At 38.5% G+C, this 24,892-nt stretch overlaps 1 protein-coding gene across 4 annotated transcripts in view; it reads right to left on the reverse strand.

The window, feature by feature from the left end:
- Nucleotides 1–24,892, reverse strand: part of LOC149576301 (3-hydroxyisobutyryl-CoA hydrolase-like protein 3, mitochondrial) — a 136,594-nt gene that overhangs the window by 97,047 nt on the left and 14,655 nt on the right. The window lies entirely within an intron of this gene.

Raw genomic sequence — 24,892 nt, forward strand, 5'->3', positions numbered from 1 at the left:
ATGTCATCCATCTTTGGGCTGAAATTTGACGGCTTTCAAATCATCATTTCTATAATTTGTTTTGTTTTAAAAGCTGTTTGTGGTTTTTTGGCCATATCTTTGTCATACAGAGCTTTTCTATGTGCAAGAGTAGATTTTAGTTTCCTTATTTGAGAGATTCGGGGGGGGCAAATAAACTTTATTGTAGTTTTTTAAAAAACAACACTAACACCCCCCCATAAGCGAAGCATAGGTGGATGTAGAAATGGGTCCCGGCAAGTCAAGCCTGATGAGGTACCCATGTACATAAAATTCCCCCAAAAGAGAGAGAAAAGAGACTCCCCAAAGAAAATTAGGACTCCAAGTAAGAGGAAGAGGCCCCCCCAAAAGATGTAGCATCCCGCACCTCCAGCAAAGCTTGCAAATTTTGTCCGGTAGATCCACTTGCATCGAACAAGTTTTCTTCCCTTAGGAAAAAGGACAAGATCCCAAGTGTGGTTCCTCATCAAGGAACTATACTCTTCCTGCATAGTTGTATCCCACTCAAAAATACCAGAAGCCTCATGAAAGGACTGTGGATTTGAGGCAGTAGCAATGAAGATATGTAGAGCATCCTGGAATTGTGAACGAGTCTGCTTGGTGTCTGATGGATCCCCAACCCAATCACCTGTAAACTGCAAGGTCTGTCTAGCCCAAAGTGGACCGGAAGATGGAGAATCTAGAGGAGAATCATCAACCTGTAAATGATGACTAGGAGAGGAAGGAGGTGAGTCCTCTAAATCACTCTCTGCATCAGAAGTGGAGGTAGAAGACTGCTCAAGTGAATCTGACCCATTAGAAGATCTATCATGTATTCCAAGTGACTCCAATGTCAAAGTAGAAGGCAACCCTATGACCATGCTCTGCTGGTTAAGCTAATGCAAGTAGTGGAAGTTAAGATGGCCAAACTGCTCATGCCATAATCTGCTCACATCATTAGAGTGAGTGAGTGAAACAGTCAAAGGAGGGTCAGGAACAAAGTGAGAAAACATATAGAGTCGTGACTGATGATCTGCTCTCCCAACTGCAACTGTAGAATCAATGTGCAACTCACATATCTCCTCATTGGTTGGTGTTGCCACCTCCTCCCTCTTCCTAGCCTATATAAGCATGCTACCTGGCTTGTATTTGCATCTCTTATTTTTGCATCCTCTTAATGCTATTTTGCTTCCAGCATTTGCATTACTCTCTTGGAGACTAACTCTATGATGCTATTTTGATTTTGTATCATTTGCATTCATAGTTTAGATATTTACTCTTTGCACTAGTTTTCTGGGTTATTAATCTTTTCAGATTCTAACATGGTATCAGAGCAAGCTTGCTGCTCGTTGTTCGTGGTTTGTTGAAGCATTTCAGAAGTTGCATTTTTCAGAGGGTTTCAATTTTTAGAATTATTTTGTATTGGATTTGGAGGGGTCATTTTTTCGGTGCATTTTGAGCCCAAATGGACCTCACCGTTGGATTCGTAGCACCCAAAAACCCTTGTTTCCATATAAAATTTGTCCAATTTGGACACAGTTGAAATTTGATGCAAAAATTTGTTACCAGATTTGGGCACGCTTTCCGAAGAAAAGATTTATTTTTTTTATTAAAAAAATAAATCATAAAATCAAAAGGCTTTATTAAAAAAAGGCTCATGAGTTTTTATTAAAAAAAGCGTTTGTTTTTTTTGCAAAAATTCTTCAAAGTTTTTTGTTTTTTGTTTAAAAAAAACATTTTCAAAATCTTCCAAAAAAGGATGCTGCATCAGCAAAGTATGACAGAGAAGTGACATCAGCAAGGTACTGAAGCAGGTCTAACAGCCGCAGGTGCTGACGTCATCCATCTTTGGGCCGAAATTTGACGGCTTTCAAATCATCATTTCTATAATTTGTTTTGTTTTAAAAGCTGTTTGTGGTTTTTTGGCCATATCTTTGTCATACAGAGGTATTTTTTGATGAATCTTATATCGTCGGAAAGCTCTTTCCGAGCCCGTCATGATGGTGCTAGTTATTTGGACTTTTGATACATTTTGGTTGCCTATTTTGGCAGTCAAAGCCGGATGTTCTATTTTGCACTCTGGGAGGCGTATCTTGAGCTTCCGATCTCCGATTTTGGACTTCTTTATATCGTTGGAAAGCTCTTTCTATGCTCTTTCCAGTGATGCTGGTTGTTGTTCCAGATTCTATTCCAGGCACATCCTATTCAGTCTTTTGCATTTTAGCATTCTGGTGGATATCTTGTTTGTTTCAGGTCCGGGGATCGATTTTGTTGCTTCAGTTGCTTCGTTTTGGGCTCTACCTTCTGTTGTTTCAGCCTTATGTCTTTTCTGATCATTGTTGATATTCATTGTAAGCATTTTTATGCAACGCACTGAGATAAAGTGCCACTCTTGCGTTTCAGGATCCTTTTCATCATTGTGATTCGTTGTACTCGCACTATTATATAAAGTGCCATGGGGGGGATAGTTGTTTGCCGCTTATAGGCCCTCTTTCTCTAATTCCTCATGCAATGTCGATGACACGTGCCTTTATTTGTGTTTGTACCTCACTCTCGATGTGTTTGGCTCCTGTGTTGTAGGAGATTTTTGGCCCATCTTTTCAGCTGCCTGTCACCTCACCTGCCTTAAGGGGAGGTTATATTGCTGTTCTATGCTTCTTTGGTTGATGGTTCGTGCCTTCTATTTCCATGGAGGTTCCTTTGGTTGATGGTTCGTGCCTTCTATTTCCATGGAGGTTCTACAGATCAGCATTTTGACAGAGTTTTGCGGTTCTTCATGCTTCAATGATTCTCTTCTGATCTCTTTGTTCCTTCTTCTGGAACATTCTTTTCTATCTCTTTTTGGAGTAGGGTTTTTCCCATTTGGTTTTCTCTATTTCTCCTCTTTATAGAGATTTTGTTATGATTGGGTACCTGATCTGGCCTTGTTGCCGGGACCCAATTCTCTTTCATAGTTGTGCTAGGTTAGCTTCCTCCCAAGCTTCGCTTAAGGGGGGGTGTTAGAGTAATTATTTGTTCTAACTTATTAATTAAATCACTTTGATTTAATTAATTAAGTTGCCTATTACTCTAGTTTTCTTAAGCTATCTTGTAGGTGCATATAATTAATATTTTATTAATTATATTGTGCAGCCCTAGCTTTTTTAGGCTTTAGTTTCCCTTTTCAGGTTTCGTGATTCCTTTATAAGGATTCACCTCTTTGTATTTTAAACATTCACTTATTGGATTATATGAGATATTGCTCTTTGCATGTCCATAAGATGGATCTGGCTTTTTGGCCTCCTTATTTTTTCCTTGCCTCTGTTCTTTGCTTCATCCATGTGACAGGGTTATGCATGCAGGTGTTCTTGGGAGATTAGTTTTTCACCTAATCTAACAAATACATCACAATTGGTTCTTGATGATCCTTATTCTCCAATATATTTCATAGATGTCTTCAAGTTTTTCATGGATCCAAGGGGTTATCTTGTACCACCATAAGTGATCATATTTGTGAGATATTCACTATTAAATATCAGGTTGAAATGTTCTGTAAACAACATAGCAGTTTGGAATGACTGCTCAGTACATTTGATTAATCAAAGTTAAGCTTTGGGTAAATGATATATTTATTACGAAATAATTGGTAAAATACTTGCTTATTATTAACAGAGATCGAGAGGTCTATACATACAAAAGAATAAAGCGATGTTTCCTTAGGAAACGATCGTAAAGAATAGAAATATTCTATTCTAGCTTAAAAAAAGCTAAAGAAAGCTTATAGATAACTACAACTAACTAAATATTAGAAACATTCTAATATTTACAATATATTATAAACAGATACCATTAACTAATAATAGAAGCTTATCTATTATCATAATACCCTCCCTTAATGGCTAATCTATCCACAACACCAAGTTGTCCTCTGAATTTGACAAACTTATCAGGACCAAAAGGCTCAATGAGAATGTTTGTAGTCTGATCTATGGCAGGAACATACTGCAAGTCTATTGTCCCATCTTCAACCAACTTTCGTATGTAGTGACAATGAATATCCACACGCTTGGTTCGTTCATGGAACACTGGATTTCATGCTATCTTGATAATGCCTTCATTATCAACAAACAAAGTGATTAGTCCTGCTGCTGACATCTACATATCCCCAAGCATCCGACAAAGCCAAACAGCTTCACAACCTGCCTTGATTGTCCCTCTGTATTCAACCTCTGTAGAGGAGAGAGAAACTACATGTTGCTTCTTAATGGTCCATGTGATGGCACCTAATCCCAAACTGAACACATATCCAAAAGTTGACTTTTTATCATCAATAGAACCTGCTCAATCTGAACCGGTGAACCCACTGAGTCTAGGATCAGAAATTTGGGAGTAAAGAAGTCCATAATCTGAAGTGCCTTCACATAACGAAGACACACTTTGCTGCCATTCAATAATCAGCCTTGGGAGCTGTCATAAAATGTGAGATGTAGCTGACTACGAAGCTTATATTAGGCCTAGTAGCAGAGAAGTAGATTAGGCTGCCTACTAGTTGCCTGTATGTAGTATCATAAACAAGAAGAGAATCAGACTTGGTCGATAATTTGAGACCTTTCTCCATGGGTGTAGATGCAGGCTTGCAATCTTGCATACAAAATCTATCTAACAGAGCCCTTGCATATTTGGATTGGAAGATGAATATACCAGAAGATTGTTGCCAAACCTCAACACTTAAGCAATAATGCATAAGCCCAAGATCCGTTATATCAAAAGACTGCATAAATTCTATTTGATTCCTTGAATCAAAGATGTCGAACTGCCAATGACGATCAAATCATCCACATAAATAACCAGAAGGATGATGTCACTGTCAATAGTCTTAATGTACAAATTTGAGTCTGACGAACTCCTCCGAAAGCCTTGATCATTGAGGTACTTATCAATTTTTATGTACCATGCCCTAGGGACCTACTTCAAGCCATAGAAAACTTTCACCAATCTAAGAACTTGATGGTCTTTACCAACAACCTTGAAACTAGGAGGTTGCATCATGTAGACCTCTTCGTGGAGATCACCATTCAAGAAAGCACTCTTGACGTCCATGTGATGGACCTTCCAGCCAAACTGTGTTGCCATTGGTAGGACTAATCTGATTGTGCTCATCTTTGTAGTAGGAGCAAAGGTCTCCTCATAATCAATGCCCTGACGCTGAGAAAAGCCCTTCACAACTAAACAAGCTTTGTACTTATCCAAAGTACCACCCGATTGGTATTTGATTTTGTAAACCCATTTGCAAGCAATGGGTTTCTTCCCTTGGGGAAGATCAGAAAGGACCCAGGTGTTATTCTTCATCAGGCTCTGGCGTTCAGATTTCATGGTTTGTTCCCACTTTGTAATTCCTTTAGCCTCAAAATATGTTTGAGGTTCAAACACACAATGAATTTCAGCCATAAGAGAAAAGTTAACAAACTAAGTAGGTCTGCTCTTTTTCCGAGCAGTTCTCCTATCATTGAGCTCACCATTACAAAGATCAGCAAGTGTCTTAGCCCACCACTTAGGCCAGAGAGGAGAACGACTAACATTAGTATCAAGAAATACTTAGTGATCAGATTCCTCATCAGAAGAATCTAGATCCAACTCAGGTGAAGCATCTACAAATCGAGGTGATCCTACAGGAGAAGCTAGAGGTGTTTTTCCAAGGATCACAGGTATAACTATAGCTACAGGAGCTACTAGAGCCCTCCCATCAGGTGGACCTAATGGAAGCCTAACTCGCAAATCATGAGCCTTCATAGGCTGGTCTGTTGCATCGAGAACAGGAGAAACATGCATGAATGGTCCTCATTGCTTATCAAAGACTACATCCTGATTGTACAGGAGACAAGATGTCTCGGTGTCAATCAAGCGATAGGCTTTGTGAAGACTACTGTATCCAGTAAGCATAAGTTTCTGACTCTTGGCATCCAACTTGGCATGATGCATCAAGGACCCAAAAAAAGCAAAGGAGCCAAAAACTTTCAAGTGACTAATTTTGGGCTTGCGACCTAACCAAGCCTCTTCCGGAGTCTTACCTTTGACCGCTACAGTGGGTGATCGGTTCAAAAGATAAACTGCAATGTTGATCACTTCTACCCAGAACTTCTTCAGAACATGTCTGTGTTGGAGCATGGATCAAGCCATCTCAGTGATTGTTTTGTTCCAATGTTCAACTACACTGTTTTGTTGTGGTGTGTGGGGTGTGGTTAACTAGTATTTGATGCCATGTGTATCCAAAAAGCTAGAGAATTCATTAGATAAAAATTTCCCCCCATTCTCTGATCTAAGAGTAATAATACATTTCCCAAACTCTTTTTCAACTAAAGGTTTAAACTTCTGAAATACAAAAAATGCATCTAATTTCTTTTTAAGAAAATACACTTACATTTTTCTATTGAAATCATCAACAAACAATAGAAATACCTAGTCCCAAGAACAAAAGGAGTGGCCATAGGGCCGCAGTTATCAGCATGAACAAGCTGAAGTACCTAAGAAGCTTGTCATGAATCGCCATTGGTGAAAGGTGTGCAATGTTGCTTCCTCGTCTGACATGCATCACAAACTCGAAGCTACTGACTCTGAATCTTTGGCAAACCGAGGATAAGTTCTTCCTAAGCAAACTAAGAAAGATAATGCACATTTAAGTGCCCATACTGTTGATGTCAAAGTGTGGTAATAGAAGACCATTGATGCCAAAGTGTGCTTACAGAAGACAATCAAGCAGTCATAGCTAGGTCCCGAGAATCACTGTTTACCGTATTGGTAAAGAGATCAACGCATACAAACAATAATAGCAGAATTATATTCGCATATGCCAGAACATACATTAGGCTTCATAATATTCGCAATAGTAGATGAATGATGATTTACAATGATCCCAGACGGGATATAAATACTACCGCTGAACCTTCCGGAAGGAGTCCGTCGGCCACAAATATTCTATCCGCTACAAACTATTTACTGACGACGTCGGCTACAGAATACAAAAACACCGCCAGACATCACGCCGTCGGCTACAGAATATAGAAACACCGCCGAAACCATCCAGTCGGCTGACAATCACCAAAATCAAGACCATGAACCTCAAGACCCACTGCAACACTTAAGTCGCCCTATCAGTGATGGTGCACTGATGTGAACTGAAGGTGACATCCAAGTGTGGAGAATGTCACAATAACTGACTAAGAGTAGATTTAGTTCCATTCCTGGAACATAGTACACATCGAGGGAAATGAGATTCCTCCCAACAGACTGAATCTGAATGTCACCTTTACCGACAACGGTGTACTCTTCTCCGCCACCAAAAATAATAGAATCTGAGCAAGGCTGGTAGTCAATGAACCAGTCTCTGAGGTAGGTGAAATGACAAGAGGCACCTAAACCAATATACCAGGCAAATGACTTCACATGATCTGCACGTCTTTTAGCCATGAAGGCGTAGAAGGCAGATTCTATCTGCTCAGTGTGCTCTCCATTGTTCACTTTGGGTTGCGACCCCGATTGATTAGATTGGGCAGCTAATCGTTTTTGACATTCGACCTTCATATGACCAAACTTGTGGCAATAGTTGCATTGAATGTTCTTTCGGGAGCCTTCTGAAGCTGGAGCAGAGGACTTCTGCTGGAAAGAGTGTTGAGACTTGCCTTTATTCTTCTAAAATGATTTAGAAGCAAAGGCTTTCTCTGTGGAGGTGGAGTTAGAACTGCTACCTTACTATTGTTTCCACCAATCTTGCTAATGCAAAAGTGTGCAGAGATCCATGAACTTCAAATCAACACCAGAAGACGTGATGTTGAGAGTCTCGATAAAATGTTCGTAGGACTTCAATAAACTCCTAAGAGTGATAACCACAATTTCCTCTTCATCTTGCGACCAATAGCAAGCAACTAATCATAGATTTACTGAATCTTATTCAGATGAGCCTGGAGCGATGTTCGCTCATCCATGATAATAGAAAACAGAGTGTTCTTCAAAAAGAAAGCTTTGCTTTTGTCAAAAGCCTCATGAAGATTTTTGAGATGTGCCTCTATCTTGGCAGCTGTCTTGTCGGATGAAATTTGAGAGAGTTGATCATCACCTACAGATAATTTGGGAAGTATCACCGCCTCCGATTATTCAAATCTCATTTATCCTGATCAGCACTAGGGGCAGTCGAACGCTGTGTAACACCCAAAACAATCTAATTGGTATTCCAATATTCAAAAATTGCCATAATTCATTGCTTCCAAGTGCCATAATTCTGACCATTGAAATTGGAATTGCTATCGAACAAAATATTAATCAATGATGCCATAGCACAATTTTCAATGAAAAGGTGTGAAAATCTATGAAGGCATGTTCTTTGAGGCAAAAAAAATCAAAGAGCCAAAAAATTTGAAAGGTGACCCAAAAGAGAGCTTGAGAAACCTAGAAAGAATATGTTTGTTTCTAGATTCGCTCACTCAAAAATTAAGACACGAAAATCAAGGCACCCAAAAAAATCGAATAGCAACCCAATTGAGCTCTCAAAAAACCCATCAAGAATCTATAATTAGAAAAACATTTCAAGCCCAAAAATTAGGGTTTCGAACAGAAAAGTCCTAGGCTGAAAAAAGCTTGAAATCAATGGTGAATCTGCAGCAAAAAACACAGTTTCTAGGCACGAATCTGTTATTGAGGGTTTTAAAAAACCCTTGGTGTTGCTCCCAGCCCTAGATGTGCAGCAAAAATGGATGAAAATGCCCAAAAAACAATTGCATTTTTTCAAAAACAGCCAGCAAAAAACGCGAATGTTGATCGTCAATATTCTTAGATACACCCTAATTCGAAGCAAATATTTCAGAAAAACAATTTTGAATATTGGGTCTCATAATTTCATAAAAGAAATTACGAGTTTTGAAAAAATCTAAAGTGGTAATACCATATTACGAAGTAGTTGGTAAAATACTTGCTTATTATTAACAGAGACCAAGAGGTTTATATATACAAAAGAATAAAGCGATGTTTCCTTGGGAAATGATCGTAAAGAATAGAAATATTCTATTCTAGCTAAAAGAAAGCTAAAGAAAGCTAACAAATAACTACAGCTAACTAAATATTAGAAACATTCTAATATTTACAATAGATTACAAACAAATAACCATTAACTAATAATAGAAGCTTCTAGTATCGTAGTAATATTTTGGTTGAGCTAACACAGAGTTAATTACTCTTGGTTAGAAAGATTTGTTTAGTTGATTTGGCTATACATTTCAATTTTAAAGTTGACAAGTTGTAAATTCGAGTTATGGCCTCATATATGACATCTAGTTTTGATTGAGATGAGTATGTATGATGTGTGGATAGAAAATATGCTTTGAAGATTTGAATTATGTGATTAGAAACTATATTTGATGTGGATACTTGTTATAACATCATCAAAACTAGATAAACCTTATTGATTATACTAGTCAGTTTGACATAAGACAAGAAGTCCATTTTGTTTATATAATTTGATCAGTGAACCTAAATGAGAGTAAAATCTATTTTGTAATTGAGCGATGTGATCCAAGTAAGTGCATGAATGTAAGTGCATCCTCTCTTTTGTACTTATGCCTTTGACATGGCACTTATTATTGCAGTACTGAGTTATCTATGAGTTTCATCCCCGTTCTTTTTTTTCCCATAACCGGGTTTTCCTTGAAAATAAAAATGGTGTTACGAGTTCTTGGATTACTTTTGGGTTTTGTTCTAGCTTACTTTCTCTTTTATTTATATAGAATTTGTGCAATCAGTTTAAAGTTATTAAAAGAGCTATAATACTTAATCACCCCCCTTTCAGTATCCTTCAATCCTTACACCTTATACTATTTCTTTTTTAATGAATGTAATGGTTTATACTAAACTAGATATAGCCTAAGCAGTGGAAATATTAAACATGTATATATTTAACCCTTCGTTAAAGGGCATTTGTGTACATGTGAGCTAAACTTCAAATTTTTTTTTGTATTATCATCATAATGATGATGTGGACAAATCATTGCATATGTCAAGGTTTTTGATGCAGATTGGGCAAGTGAGTTAGACAAGAAAAAGTCCACTAGTGGCTATGTATTTACATTTTTAAAGAACAATGAGTTAGATGAGTAAAAGACAACCTACAATTGCATTTTCCATCACTAACATAGATTACATACCTACTACACATGCTGAGATAAGGATGTAATTTGGTGTTAGACTTGGTAATGCCATTGGTCATACTCAACATGTTGATTTTCATCATAACTTTGTGTGAGAGATGATTGAGAATGGAGACTTGGTAATGCTATTGGTCATACCCAACATGTTGATTTTCATCATAACTTTGTGTGAGAGATCACTGAGAATGGATAGATCTTAATTGAAAAAGTTGACACTTTGGATAATGTTATATTATCTCACTAAGCCAGTAACCATCTATAAGTTCTCGATGTGCAATCCATAGACCTTGGTTATTAGCCCCAACTAATAATGTAGGTAAGAATGCTATTATTGTATGTGAAAGAGTCATATCCATTATTATATTGTCATTGATGTCAAGCCTTAGTTGGTTAGACATTATGCATATTTAGTAGAGTGTCATACCATTTAATTGATGAAGAGGAATTGAAGAAAGTATGATGATGACAGAGTTTGTAAGTATTGGTGTTCGATGGGCACTTGAATGAGTTCCTATCAGTGTAATGTTGATTTGATTGTTTTGCAATCATGTAAAGTTGTAATGAATTTCATGTATTCACTAAGCCACACCAATTATATCGAGTGAAAGAAGGAATACAGTATTGCTTGAGCTTCTAAAGTAATATCTGGAAAAGTAGAGATGGAATTTAGTGTTAATCAAGTAATCTTAGTGTTAATCAAGTTCAGTATTGCCTAAGTAAAGTGGTAACGTTCACTGAGTGGAGAGCAAATAGAAGGATGAGATTTGAGGCAAACAAATGATGAGAATTAAGAATGTTCGAGAAGCATAAAGAATAAGGACAAAGTTTGTTATGAGATCTATCGCTAGAATAATTCAAAGATGATCGTATGGAGAGGATTTTCTATTTTTAGAATGTCCACAAACTTTGAGGTGAACTAGTATTGACCAAATTACTAGATAAAATGAATCTGAGATCTACGATCGTGATTAAGTGACAAAATATGGAAGAATCAAAAAGGTAAAAGTTAGTTATTGAAAGAGATAATTGAGATTATTTTTGGTTGTTGATCGTTGGTGATTGTTTATTGATATTGGTGATAAAGTGCAAACTATTGAAAGAGAAAGAAGAACAAGGTGAACCAAGCAGAACAGAGGAAGTACAAGGTGAAAGAGAAAAAGTGTGAATCAGCCAGATAGAGATCAGAAGGAAGAAGACCAGGCGAAGCAGAGATTTGAACAAGTAAAGGTAGTGTTGAAACCTAAACAGGTCATTTGACTATTACTGTATTGCCATTGTAGCAAAGAAAATCTCTTAACCGAGTAGACCTAACAAGTTTGTGACATCATATATGGCAACAGCAATTAGATGTTTGTAAGTCATTTAAAGGTCACTCTTTAGTAATAACAAGGAGTGAATAAGGTCTAGATGATCTTTGACTAAAATCTTCTAACTAGGTCACACAAAAAATGTGTATGTAAACATTTAACAAGGTTTGCTCCTAGCAGAGCTCACTTCATAATAGTGAATTATTTGTGTTGCCGATCTCAGGTGGTTTTTCCATTTACAAGATTTCCACGTTAAATTTGTGCATTCAATTGTGTGATTGCTTATGTGTTGCAAGGTTTATTTCATGTTTATGTTTCATATTGTAACTCAATATAAGCTAAATATAGTCATAAACAGTGAGTTAACAATTTGAAGAAAAAAGGTTATAAGTGAAAGATGAAATGTTGCATGTGGTTACCGAGCTTGTGTTTAGAAAGTATATAAGGTTGAATTGGTGCTGAATTGTTTTTAAGGCCAGTGAGATAACTGGATATAAGTAATTCACCCACCTCCACCCCCCCTCCCCCCCACCTCTCAGTTATCTAACAATTGGTATCAAAGTTGAGTGCTTGAAGGAAAGAAGTTTAAAGGGACTTGAGCTAAAGATCCAAAGATGTACAAGAAAGAGGCACCTAAGCTGAACAAGGAGAACTTCTCATGGAAAAATAGAATGATGTTGCACTTATCTAGAGTTGGAGATCATGCTCTAAACTTGCTAGACAATACAAATGTTGCTCTTGCTAGCCCTATGACTATGGATGAAATGAATCAGAAATGAGAACAAAACAACGTGATAAATGAAATTGCATCTACCTTGAATGATCTAGAATTTGATGATATCAAGAAATGCACTAATGCTAAAGAGATGTGGGACAAGTTGGCACTTGTACATGGTGCAGATTAGAATTGTTTACCGCATGGATTAATTAAGAAACGTACACAGACAAAGAATACGAACATGAACAGCAACCAGCAGAACTCTTATTATTATTCGCATATGCCCACAGTACATTATACTTCGATGGTAGGATCTATCATGATTACAATGCTTTCTGAAGGGGTTATAAATACCTTCCGAAGAACTTTCCCGAAGGAGTCCGTCGGCCAGATACATTATGCCCATTGCCCGCTACAAATTATTTACCTGTCGGCTACATAACAAGACTTTTTCCGAAAGGGACCCGTCGGCCGATGCACAATTTCTTTTCCAAAGGGACCCATCAGTCGATACACAATTTCTACCGACGACATCATCCCCCCCAAAAAGAAAAGTCGTCTCCTGACGACTAGCAAAATTAGGAGACAACCCACAATCAAGAAAAAGAAATACTAGAGAGAAGGAGGTGTCCCAGAAGAGTGTTGTTGACGACGTAACTCATACACCTAGTCAGTCCGGATGCGCAGATCTGTCTGAATCTGTGAATTAACCTCTACGGCCTCCTTCAGTAGAAGCGCAGCATCCATAGCCTGCCTCTTGGCCAACTGCAACTCATGCTCTGCCGCATCTTTATCCCGGATAGCCACGTCCTTCTCCTGTACCACTACTGCCATATCCTTCAATAGTGTTGCCCGCTCTGCTGCCCATGCTACCTGCTTGTCGGCCAAATCAGTGGCTAACTTTTCTCTTGCCTCTTTTTCAACCGCTAGAGATCTCTGAGCCGCAACACTGTCTGCTGCCCTATCCGCCTCCGCGCGCTGCCGTGCATAGAAAACCTCTTTGTACAGTCCCACGATCTCATGTGCCAACTTCATCATCGGAGTGTCACTTGGTCCCAACTCTAGCTCAGTGGCCCAATCTGCCAACATCTCTGGTGTCTCAACTGCCGGCCAACCTCTATCCACAAAACAAGTTTGAAATCGCTCAGGACAAATCCCACGAATATACGCTCAGATCAAATGCCACTCCCTTCGCCGAGTTAGAGCCTGAATCGCCACATCATGCCCCTTCTTCAATGCAGATTTCATAGTCCTAAGGTAGTCCCTGCACCTGTCCTCATCCGACCCATAATCCTCCTTGGCGAAGTCATCAAATGACCATTCTGCATCACTATTGTCCTCCTCATCAGCGGGAGCCATGCCCACATCCGGTGCCGCCTCCTCTGCTGTCGGCGCAATCACGGCATGTGGCATTCCCTCCTCCTGAGATTGAGGCTCTGGTACAGGTGCTACTCCGGAATAGCTGGGGGACTGAATGGACGGGCCACGCCGGTCAGGAACGAGTCGGAACTGCTGCCTCAGAAAAACACTGGCTCTATCCATGACCTCTGGTTGTTCGAGCTGCTGGTACGTTCTCTACTGGCAATGCCTAAGCTTCTGTTGACTGTGCTACGGTAACAACTGTTGCTGGCTGACTTATGGCAGGCGCCACGGGTGCTGCTACCGGAAGTGCTTCAGGAGCTAAAGAAGTCTCTCGGTTGACGGGTGCTGTCAGGTGGGCAAAGCCGACCACAAATCCTGCTCTCGGTCGGACAGGAGAAGGCCGTACCCCGTGTTGCCATGGTGCAGCCAGTCTGACTACCTGGTGGGATCCTCCAGTCATCAATATCGATCGCCGAGTCTATCCAAACCCTGGAATGTGAGCCATGTGCAGACCTCGGGATGTCAACTCGGAAGTCATAGGAACTGTAGTACGCGGAAATAGCAAGGGGGTAACCGTGACAATCTGAACCTCTTTATCATCCTCACCCTCCCCTTCTTCTTCCTCCATACTGTCCTGCTCAGAAGATGTCTCCTGTTGGCCGCTGTCAATATCACCTGCCATGTCTATCCGGGGCCTCTTTTGACTTGCTGAACCCTTCTGCCCAGAGATTATGTCCAAGTGCTTCCATTGCATGATAGGAGGTTCTCCTACAGCCAGTGGTCCAGGCTTTGCCTCTAACTCCTCCGTTGGAATCATCCGTGCTACAGCATCAAGAAATAGACCAATGGCGTAATGGGGCATATAGAAGGTCTTGTGCTGGAGAGTCATGAATTCATGCATCCGTTCAGCCAGCACAGACGCCCAATCATACACTTTCCTAGTCATTATGCCATTCATCATGGACACCTGCGAAAATGTGATATCCGATGCCCTAGAGGATCCCGTGAGCCTGCTTTTGACCAAGTCCATCAAACACCGCCATGGCCCTTCTGGAATGTCGGTTTTCTTTAAACCCCTTCCCTTCGATGTCTCGGCTAATGCCGCTTGTTCTGCTTCAGTCAAATCTCCACATACTAATTTGATTAAAAATAGCTTCCCATCCTTTGAAATTTTCTTCGGCTGAATCTTTCTGCCCTGCTGCCCTGGAATGCCAAAAACACGTGTGAAGTCGGCTGCCTTGAATGATACCACTAAACTTCCGTCCCAGATACTAAAATGTGCTCCTCCGAGAAGCTCTGCCATATCTCTCAATCATGGTACACAGATACCCTTCGTAATCTCGAATGCAAAAAATAGGCATCTGAATGGCCCAATCAACCTGCGCTCTACTGATGCTTGCTTTAATTGGCTAGTCATCAGGGGTTTCTTGCCACCATTTCCGACAATCCGTTCCATTTAATCCCTCAAATTGTATAGTCTGTGGTGTGACTTCAACTGCTACAGGTGTTGTAGTCTTACACTTCTCCTTGCTACTGCTCGAGCCTTCATTCAGATTACCTGTACCTGCCATGCTCCTGCCTTCCACAACTTTGGACTGTGCTAATTGTTTTTTCCACTATCATTTACCTGTAGATTCCATTAATTATATTTGTCTTTTCGTAACGGTCTTCCAAATCCATACGGTGGTAAAATTGAGAAATCCGTACAACAGCAAGAGCACAAGTCTACAGAGCGGTTGCCCCAAAAAAAAAATCCGTACGATGGATTATAGGAATGGTGTGGTTACCGTACGGCCATGCAATGAGAACAATTTGGAATCCGTACGTTATCACTTACAAATTGTACATTCAATTGTAAATACCTGCCTCCGGAGCAAGAAACCCATGTGAAGATTTCAGCTAAAGATGATCAGTCAATGCTATTGTCCTCCTTTGTTGCATTGCAGGATCTGTACAAGCTCAACGTCGAAGCGAGCTCATCAATTTTACCTGCAACTTTGTCTTTGATACCCACACAAGGCCTATATATATTATAAAACCTTGCCTTCAAACCCGTACTTCACATTTGCAAACCGTACTATACATTAATTTATCTGGAGAGTCGTACACCATCCTTCAGATGTGGACTAAAACCCGTACACCATCCTTCAGACATTGAAAACCGTACGGTAGTCCTTATTTACTGTGAAATCCGTATGTTAGCAATGGAATCCGTACGGTTAGCAATGAAATTCGTACGATGGCAATGAAATCCGTAGCTTAGCAATGGAATCCGTATGGTGGCAATGAAATTCGTACCTTAGCAAAGAAATCCGTACGGTGGCAATGAAATCCATACCTTAGCAATGGAATCCGTACGGTGGCAATGAAATCCGTACCTTAGCAATGGAATCTGTACGGTGGCAATGAAATCCGTACCTTAGCAATGGAATCCGTACGGTGGCAATGAAATCCGTACCTTATTAATGGAATCTGTACAGTACTAAACCATACGGTACTTTTCCCTTCAGATATGACACCGTACGGTACTATTTTCTTCAAATATTGAAACCCGTACACCAAAAAGAAAACCGTACACTTGCTGGAAATCCGTACAGTAGAAAGTCGTACATCTCATACTTTATAATATGCAAAAGCCATACTTCCTCCAAAACTGTATGGTGAACAGTTACGAATCCGTACAGTGCTTTGTTTCCAAAATCCATACAGTACTTTTTTTTTTCATTCTTTTTTTTTTTGGTATTGAATATCTCCACTACAATTTCATTATCGTCGCGCAAAAGTTGAAATTCTGCGATGAACTCCTTAATGTTATCCCAACTGTTTAACTTTTGTGGATCAGTATCAATAAACCAATCAATCGCAACACCCCGTAGGGTAGCGAGAAATTGTCGGATCCATTCGTTTGTATCTGTTATGCCATTTGCCCTCCAGATTGTTTCACATGTTTTACAATGTCGAATGGGATCAGCTACTTCATCACCATCAAATTTAGGCAATTTTTCCTTCGGACCTGCCATTATCACTGTATGTTGAAGATTTTGTTGTGTACCTGCACTGTTTTGCACTCCCGTGCTGTTTTGAGCACCCGCACTGTTCTAAGCTCCCGTGCTGTTCTGAACACCCGTGTTGTTCTGCACACCCGCGTTGTTCCCAACACCCGCACTGTTCTGCACACCCGCGCTGTTTTCTACACTCGTGTTGTTTTTGGCTTCCGCACTGTTTTCAACACCCGTGCTATTTTCAGCTTCCGCGCTGTTTTGTGAAGAAGAGGGTTCGTCAACCGAAGTTGTTCGTTCCGGAAGTATATCTCAAACGAAGAGGTCACTCCACGCTCGTGCTCCTTCGGCACTTTGAGACGTGTGAGTCGATCTCCTTCCGTCAGGATTCTCTTCCCATGGCGTATGCAGGTTCAAAAACTCCTCCCTCGCTTCTTCTACCAAAACGAGCCGCTGTCGAGTCTCCTTCCACAATCCTTCCGCGCTCTTGTTTCTGTCGGCAATCTTCTGACATCTCCTTCACGCTCTGTCTGCTGAGCCAAAATTAAATTTTCCTGCGCAATGCGTATGTCATCCTTTTCCTTCAACTTATTCTTATTCTTGTTCAACTGATTCCGCATTTAATTCATATCCGCCTACCTGTGTACCAAGTCCATCGGGCAACGGCGCCAAATGTTTACCGCATGGATTAATCAAGAAACGTACACAGCCAAAGAATACGAACATGAACAGCAACCAGCAGAACTCTTATTATTATTTGCATATGCCCACAGTACATTATACTTCGATGGTAGGATCTATCATGATTACAATGCTTTCCGAAGGGGTTATAAATACCTTTCGAAGAACTTTCCCGAAGGAGTCCGTCGGCCAAATACATTATGCCCGCTACAAACTATTTACCCGTCGGCTACATAACAAGACTTTTTCCGAAAGGACCCGTCGGCCGATGCACAATTTCTTTTCCAAAGGGACCATCGGTCGATACACAATTTCTACCGATGACAAGAATGTGTTGAGAGATAAGTCAAAAAGTTTGAGAGGAAAGTATGATGACATGAGAATGAAGGAAGGTGAGAATGTTGTTCAATATGTGAACCGAATCAAAGAAATTGTGAGTGCTATCAAAGTTGCTGGAAAAGTTATCGGTGACACTGAAATTGTAGATAAAATTATTAGAGTACTCTTACCTATCTATCCCATAAAAGTTTCTACAATTCAGGAAGTTAGAGCTATGTCTGGTAATACTCTTACACTTGATGGTTTAGTTGGATCGTTGAATGCAGTTAAATTAAGCAATTATGATAAGAATATCCATACACTTGGGAATTCTTTCAAGTCTTCACTAGTCATTGGTAGTTCAAAGAATGATAAGAAAAGTAAAGATGAAAGTGAGTCAGAATCAGAAGATGATATAGCTCAGATTGAAGCATTGCTTGCAAGGAGGTTATTGAGAGGCAAAGGTAAATACAAAAGTAAATTACCTCTGATATATTTCATATGTAATGAAGTTGATCACTTTGCTGCCAAATGTCCTAACAAGCACAAGAATGACAAACATTACAAGAGAGAGCACAAATACAAAAAGAACACAGATTACAAAGATTATTAAGACAGAGAAGAAGTCGTGCTATATTGTTGAGGAAGAGAAAACCGAGTCATATACTAAAGATGACAAAGATGGAGTTGAAGTGGTGTATGTTTCTGTTAAAGAAGACCCTAATGATGAAAGGTATGAAGAAGAAAAGGCACTTATTTCACAAGTTAGTAAGAATAATACTTGTATCATTGATAATAGTTGTTCACATCATATGACTGGTGATCTTAGTAAGTTTGACAAATTTGAAGAATGTGATGGTGGAACTGTTAAGCTAGGCAATGATATTCCATGTCCAGTGAAAGGTAGAGGACCATTAATGCTTAATGATAAAAAATACAACGTGATGATGCATATTGGATACTAAGATCTAATTTGTTGAGAGTTGCTTAGTTGAATAATACAAGACATAAACTTAAATTTCAGAACAAAAAAGTGAAAATCTTTGATAATGATGAAAATCTAGTTGGCACTGGTGAACAAACTAAAGGTAATCTATTCTACCTTGATCCTACAATTGATACTTTCTTGTTTCCAAAAGTTGAAGATGTATGGTTGTGGCACAAAAGGTTGTCTTGTTAACTTTGAGTTAAGGTCCGTAGAAAGAAAAGAGTTAGAGGCTTACCAAATCTGCAAACACCTGAGAATGCAATGTGCAAACAATGTCAACTCGATAAGATGACCAAGTCAAGTTTTTTAAGCAAAGTACATACTTCTAATGATGTCTTGGAACTTGTAAATACTAATTTGTGTAGACAAATGGGAGTGGAAAGTTATTAATGCAACAAATAATTTATACTATTTGTTGATGATTACTGTAAGATGATGACTATCATGTTTATAAAAGTTCAGTCACATGCTTTTGATATGTTCAAATGGTACAAGGAAAGAGTTGAGAAGGAAACTGGCAAACCGTTAAAATGTTATCTGATAGAGGTGGTGAGTTCATCCCTGTTGTTTATCTCTGTTGATTTTGTATTGAGAATGGAATTGAGAGACAACTATCTGGCTTGAGGACACCACAACAGAATAGAGTTGCTGAAAGAAAAAATAGGTCTATTGTTGATTGTGCAAGGATGCTAATGATTGAACAAGGGATTGCTGGTTTTTTTTGGAGAGAAGCAATTGTTAATTTAGTCTAACTCTCAAGTGAGTTGAGTTAAACACAGGAACAAATATGACACCTTATCAACTTTGGTATGGTCATGCAACTAATGTAAGCGATTTCAAAGTTTTTGGAAGTAGATGCTACATTCACAAAGATGCAAGAAATGGTAAATTTGTTTATAAACGTGATAAAGGTATTTTCCTCGATTATTCCTCTAAGAGAAAAGCTTATAAATGTTTGAACAAAACTACTAACACAATGATCGAAAGTGTGATTGTGAGAATTGATGAATTTGCTGAAAAGAATAAGAAGGATAGCAAAAAGGAACCTAATGATTACAATAAGTTTATCTATGTCTATGATGATACACTTGATGTAGTACCCAAGAAACATGTAATACCTAAACAACAGTATGGTGCTACAGAGCATCAGCCTATTCTACCCAAGCCACTAACAGTACAACCCGAGTAGAATGAAGAGACCTAACCAAATGGAGATAATGCTAGAGATCAGAAAATTGAAGCTCTTGTAGCCAAGTATGTGAGAAAGAACTATTCACCTGAACAAATCATTGGAGATAGAAGTGTTGGAGTCATGACAAGAAGTTGAAGAACCCTGCATGGTTAATTGCTGAATGAACCAAGAACTGTGAAAGTCATACTTGACAATGAAGATTGGATAAATGCTATGAATGAAAAGATTTATTAGATTGAGAAAAAACAACGCATGGATACTAGTACCGAGACCCAATGACAAGAATGTGATTAGAAGAAAGTGGATTTTTAGAAACAAACTAAATGCAAATGGCCAAGTTGTGAGAAACAAAGCAAGATCAGTTTGCAAAGGATATGCTCAAGAAGAGGAAATTGATTATGGTGAGACTTTTGTTCCTATAGAAAGATAGGAAGGAGTCCTTTGTTGGATATGCTACTCATAAGAGATTCAAAGTGTATCAAATGGATGTTAAACTTGCATTTCTGAATGGAATATTTGTTGAAGAAGTCTACATAGAACAACTAGAAGGATTTGTTGAACCTAATCAAAGGCACATGGTCTGCAAATTGAATGAAGTATTGTATGGATTGAAGCAAACACCGAGAGCGTGGTATACAAAGTTACATTCATACTTGATTAAAATTAGATTTGCAAGAATTGGTGAAAATGGTAATTTGTATTTTAAGAGCGAAAGTGAAAACATGGTATTGATTGTTGAAATATTTTTAAATGATATTATACTCGGTGGTAGTGATTTGCTATGTAAATCATTTGCTAATCAAATGAGTAAAGAGTCTAAAGTTGTTGGAAACTACAATTGAATAATTGTTTTGTTGTCACTAATGTCAAACCTACTGGAGTGACATTTACTAACAGTATAGTGCCATATCAATTGTTTGATGAAGAGGATTTGAAAAGAGAGATAACTAGATGAACTAGTGAAGTTGTTGAGTAAAGAGGAGAAAGTATGATGGAATTACAATGGGAACTTGATCAGTTAGTCTTTGACAAGATAATGTGTTGTTTAATCCATATATTAAGTGAAGAAGACAATTGAGTTGATGTTTAGAGAAGAAGACAAGCAAATGAGTAAATCACTAAGCTTGACTGAGTGACAGTTTTACAAGGCTATTGAATCAGAAGATACAGCAACTTGAGAGATAGTTGAGTAAACAGTATTAGCCGAGTGATAGTTATGGCCAAGCAAGTTGAAGAAGGGAAATGTAGTAATGATTGAGCGTGGTGAAGACCGAGCAAACCAGTGTAAATCGAACGAAACAGAATAATAGAGACTGAGCAATTCAATGATGACCGAGTGTCAACAAAATAATAGTTTGTGAAAGAAACGAGTTTGAGGTTGACATAGTTGAATTTTTGGATTAGTCAAAACACATGTATGATAAGGATTGATGAGTTGGCATATTTAATGCACGAATAGAGTTTGTTATGCAATCACAGGCAAGAATTTAAAGTGAAGTTTCAAGAAGTATCAAAAAAGGAGTAGAAAGACAAAATGAAGGATAGATTCATTGAATCTACCCAAACCCTAAGATCTATGGTGATGTTTAAGCGGCAAAAGATCAAAGTTACCTATTTAAGGTGGCATAAGAGATCTTTTCTAAGGTTGGTTTGTTGTTAATTGGTAATTTTGTGGAGAACCTATAAAGAACAAAGTAGCAGAGGAAAAGTGAGAAGATTGGTGAAGTGTGATTGGTTGAAGGGTTGCCAAGCACATCAGAGAAGGAGATGACAGTGTAGTCCAGTCAATGAACCAACAAATGAGCCAAATGGAGCTCTGAATTTGCAAAGTGAGTTGTATTATTATCGATCAAACTTGTTGTTACTTTCTAAACATTGCGGTAGTGAAAATCATTTAATCAATGTTGACCTAACAGTCATTTTGTAAATCCTTTAATCAAGGTGACATTCTAATGGAATGATCCAAAGTCCTCTAACCCGGCCACTCTTAAGAGAGTGATTAAATCTTTTACCAAGGTCACACCTAACTGTAGTGCCTCTCTCATTTGATTTTTGTAATTCAACCTAATAGATGCAACTATGATGATCTTGTGTTGTGAGTGATTGTGATCAGGACTCGTGAGTGGTCTACACCCTTGGGGTAATTTCTTTATTTTATTGTATCAGTTGGATTAATTTATGTTTATGTCTAATTCATGAGATTATGATGAATTTGGTGGTTTTACTAAGGTTTGTGCCAATAGTTACCTAGATTGATGTGGCATCACAATGTTGTTCGGTGATTATCCTAAGATGTGAATAGTGGTTACACTGTACTATTTGTCTTGTTGCACTTGACTAGGTTCTTGCAGCAATGTTTACTCGTGTTTGACCATGTTGACTTATGTGTTTATTGTGCCTTAATTACTATTGAGTAACTAGTTATTATTTTCATTATTAAATGCTTAGAATAATTGGAAGTGAGTTATCCATATTAGATTTATGGAAGTATGTGCTATGGATATTTACCTTAATCATTTCAGTAATTTATGCAAATGAGCCATTTAAATTATTATTTCACTGAAATTAACTAGATGTTTTAAATACATGATTTCGTGTAAGTGTTGCTTCGACTATTATTATTGTGCATCTACGCTTGATTGTGTTCATTCATTGTGCAGGACTTATATCCTCGGCAATGGCACATGGAATTATTGATCAGACCTTTCATGATGAGCCAATGTCGTCCATGTATGGGTGATGTATCTTTTATTATTATTTTTAACCTGCGGTAATTGATAAATCCGAATTCATTATGCATTATGTGATTGGACCTGTAAGCGTGTTTGTACATTTAGGAATTTGTAGTTGCCACGGAAAATATTATTTAAATGTTATTTTAACGGCTTAGAGGGATCTTAATTATTTGATTTAATCTTTATTTTATTGCTAGCTAATTTGCCGTAGTTGAATTCCAATTTAATTGGAATCACCTATTTTAATTTGGGTAAAGGGAGTCAATTAGATTATTTAATTTATTAATTTAAATAATCTAATTTATGTCACTTTGCAAAAGTGCATATATTGGCTAAAAAGTGAGTTTATTCTCACTTCTCACTTCTTTATTTTATGGTTTGGAGGAAATTCCAAAAACCCTCTTGTGAGAATTCAGAGTTTTGCTTGTTGTCAGAGTTTGGCTCAACGAATCCTCGTGAGATCAGTCTCATTAGATTTGTATTGAGATTGCTCCACTATGTCAATGATTTCATCCGATTCAATGTCCCCGTTATTTTACGGTGGTAATTCTTGTTTTGCCCTTTTGGCTGCGAGGTAGGACTTTCTGGTTTTAATGGTTTTACTTCGTTTTAGCTTTTGATTCTTGTTACTAAATGTTAGGGAGTGGGAAACTAGTGTTCTCCTCTATTGTTATGCAATTACATCACCCGGTTAGATGGGTGTGAGCATTTGATGTTTTCAGCATGTGGGTTTGAGGGTTTTCTTGCTGTTATGCTATTGGATTTCCGTGAAGTATCTGGATCCATGATTTAATTTGAAAAGTGTGATGTTGGGTAGATTTAGACTAATGGGTTTTAATTTAGTTGTTGTTTTTTTTATGTTTGAATTTTGGGTGTTTTTGGCATTGTCTCATTTTGCGTGCCATCTAGTTTTCACCCAATTCTCTATTTGCCTTATTTAAAGTTTTAATCTTCTAGCTCTTGCCTTAACGATTAGGCTCATGGAATCAAAATGGTTATAAGACATTCCACGGTATTTTATCTCCCAATCTGAACTCGTGTTTCCATATTGGATTTTGTGGATTTATACATTTTGTCGGATTTGATAGTTTGTGAATTTGATCGTGTTTAGGGAATTTTATTGGGCCCTTAGTCTTGTGACCATATTCTTGAGTTGAGGTTTCAATTTTGTTAATATCCAAGAAGTTTGAATTTTGGACTTTTAGTCTTGCCTCATTTTGCGTGTCACCCATATTTTGTTGGGATTTTGGCATTGTCTCTTTGGATTGTGGAAATGGATTTGTATTTCATGTTTCCTCATATGTTATACTGTTTTGCTTTGTGGACATAGCGATTCCTATTGAATCCATACTCCCGAAGTTAGGCCGGTTGAGTGAGTTCATGATTCTCGGCAATTTATCGCATTATTGGGATTCATATAGAATCCACACTCCCAGACATAGGCTAGTTGAGTGAGATTGTTATACTTATTTCATTTGTTGCATTTCTCATATCCAACCCTTGCTTGGTATTATGTGATTACATTCGTGAAGCTGGTTGTGCTCACACAGGAGCACGTGCACATGCATATGACGAGATGTTGCGAGACCCGAACTCTCGGATATAGGCCAATTGAGGGATTGTTCATTTGGGGGTTGGGTTGGGAACTTGCATTGCCTTTGGGCACTCATCGTGTGATGAGCATGGGTATGTAGGGTAGGTGGTGGAGTGGCTTCCCTCATTACCCCGGACTAGGGTCGACAAGGTATCATGAAGAGGTTTTAAATAAGTCATAACTAAATTAACTAAAGGGTAATAAAACTTAAATAAGATAAGGGCACACCTGAACGTTCTCCAATGCTTCGATGTGAGGGTGTGTGGTGTTTGTGTGTTCTGCAGTCTTCCGTGGAAGCTATTGCGAGGACACGATGTGATGATTTCCTAAGAGATCTGTTCCACACCACATTTAGCTTGGGCTTTTTGATGCCAAGCAATTGACACTCCACTTGAGTCCCTACATAGTTATCCTTGGTGGGTTTGACCAGTGACCTGATGTACTACATTGTATTCATGATCATATAGATGTTGGTATTGTACTTGATTGGCATGAGTGTTAGCCATGGGTGATTGTCTTTTGTGATTGTGGTTGGGTCATTATCTCCATGAGCACAATGGGTGTGGACCTATGGGTACCACGTGGTTGGGAGGCGTAGCTACCTATACCACTACTAGAGATTGGTGTACAGAGACAATCTACTTCCAATTTGAGGTTGGTGTTGGATATTCACTTGGTACTTTGGTGTATCTAGAATATGTTTTATTGTGGTTTATCTTTTATCTTAGATGCATTGATATCATGTTTAGATGATGTTTAGTATGTTGATGCATTCATTTATCATGATGGTGTATCATATTGCTAGATGATGTTTCTTACCACAACTTTGGAT

The sequence above is a fragment of the Cupressus sempervirens genome, chromosome 1 (genome assembly GCF_028749045.1).
Source record: "Cupressus sempervirens isolate cs-2001-9-10 chromosome 1, ASM2874904v1, whole genome shotgun sequence".
Classification (NCBI taxonomy): domain Eukaryota; kingdom Viridiplantae; phylum Streptophyta; class Pinopsida; order Cupressales; family Cupressaceae; genus Cupressus; species Cupressus sempervirens.